The sequence below is a fragment of the Adiantum capillus-veneris genome, chromosome 5 (genome assembly GCF_014529385.1).
Source record: "Adiantum capillus-veneris isolate H3 chromosome 5, ASM1452938v2, whole genome shotgun sequence".
In the NCBI taxonomy this organism is placed as follows: domain Eukaryota; kingdom Viridiplantae; phylum Streptophyta; class Polypodiopsida; order Polypodiales; family Pteridaceae; genus Adiantum; species Adiantum capillus-veneris.
In genome coordinates this window covers 153,584,358-153,586,314 of record NC_140935.1, presented here as the reverse complement: position 1 = coordinate 153,586,314, position 1,957 = coordinate 153,584,358, and the positions used below count along the sequence as shown (strand labels likewise).

Genomic DNA, 1,957 nt, shown 5'->3' with positions numbered 1-1,957 from the left:
TTCAGACTTCAGTTCAATGTTGTTGCGGTGTTTTGACGAAACAGATACAAAAAAGGTCTCTCTAAACTTCTATAATTGAGTCTCATATTCTCTCTTCTCTAGTTCCATAAATGTAACTTCCTGTTTTCTCTATGAACAAGCCATGAAATGTTACTTGAAACTGATGCCGCTAGGATTTGAACTAGACTGTCACTAAAATGTCTGGTTGGGTTCAGTTTACATCATCAACATGAAGAGTATGCATCTCTTGCAGCTACAAAACGTTGAAGTCAATTACTCAATTCAACAATAGTCGATGTGTAGCCAACAACACAAGTCAAGTTGGAGCTGCAGGCATTTTCGACCTATTTATGGAGTGCCTACCACGGCCATTTGTGGCTTCGAGCGGCCCGGCGCTTTCTGGTGATCGTGCAATGCATGCCAGCTGCACAAAAAACGTTTGAAACAACTCCAAGGTATGCTGTCATCCATGTTATAAAGTTCTGCACATCACTCCCAGTTGTGCTTTATGCACAAATATGGGTCTGGGTCTGATGGTTAAACTAACCACTGGCCACCACGCCATGCTGAACACTTGCAACTTTGCAAAATTAAGATTCACCGAGGCTCCCCTACTTATAAAAAGACAAAGACGACAGCCAGATTAGAGCAGACAAACATACCTGAAAGATGGACGTCGTCGGGGGCGCTGACGTTCACCATTCCTTATGGAATCAGAGGCAAGGTAGGTGACTTACATCCTTGTCCTACTTTGAATTTATATATTATGTAAATTGCTACAAATCTTCCATCAAGCGGGGATAGCTCAGTTGGGAGAGCGTCAGACTGAAGATCTGAAGGTCGCGTGTTCGATCCACGCTCACCGCAGTTTTGCTCCTAAGTGAACAGTTTATATCTGCTATGGAGCACATGCTTGTGTACTGCACGTGCTAATTGTACACCCATTTCATCTTTGCTCTCTAATTACTTTCCTACGCCGTTTGTTGCTTTGGTCGCAATAAGGTGTGTGTTCGCATGGAAGTGCTTAAGCATGGCCTGCTTTATTTGTTTGTGTGATCATGGTCTCATGAAAGTGCTAGAGCATGGCTTGTTCTCTTTTCTATGCATCTAGCTACCACTCTTATGTCCAAGCATGTGTATGTGTGTGCATAGATTGCTATAGTTTGAGTGTGCACCGACAGCTATGGTCTAATTAGTGTGTGCTCATCTCTCTAATCCATGGAGTGTGTAGGTGGGATTGATCTTGCATTTGCACCATTAGCATGTTGTTGAAAAGATTTTCTTCCCAATTCTCCATCCTACGGGCTGTCTCACCATGTGTGAGATGTTTCCTTGCCCTAGCCCAAGCAATATGGTAGTTGATGGCAATTTCTCTTAACGATCTTTGTGTATAGCTACTCACCATGTGTGAGATGTTTCCTTGCCCTAGCCCAAGCAATATGGTAGTTGATGGCAATTTCTCTTAACGATCTTTGTGTATAGCTACTGCTATCAATATGGTTGTACGACATTTTGGAGTTGTGTCAAGGAATTGGTTGCCGAATCTAGTGGAGCTTCGAGTTTGGGAATGTAAGGATCGGGAAGGGAAGGGAGCTCAAGGAGGCTCAAAGGTGAAAGACTCTATTGTTACACAGTGAGCTGCACACACTTAATAAAAGATGTACGATCACTAAAGGGACAAATTAAGATACACACAAAAGTAGGATATCATATTGCATAGCATTCCTTTATGTACAGCACAAGGCTTTATTTATAGGCCTTGATATTACACGGTTGGTAGACTTGGCTCATTCTTCTGTTTACAACAAATATACTAAGGTGTCAACATCAACTGAAATTAGGTGTAGAGGGATGTCCCATGCCTATCTCAACAATCCTCCCCTTAGGCATGGACTACTGATAACTAGATAGAGACTCACTGTCACACAGACATTGCCACACAGGCTAATAAAAGTCA

The 1,957-nt window shown here is 42.5% G+C and overlaps 1 non-coding gene across 1 annotated transcript; it reads left to right on the top strand.

Annotated features, from left to right (window-relative positions):
• The first annotated feature begins 794 nt into the window (after positions 1–794).
• Positions 795–867, top strand: TRNAF-GAA (transfer RNA phenylalanine (anticodon GAA)). The gene has a single exon. It is a non-coding gene; the product is annotated as a tRNA-Phe (tRNA).
• Positions 868–1,957: the final 1,090 nt, after the last annotated feature.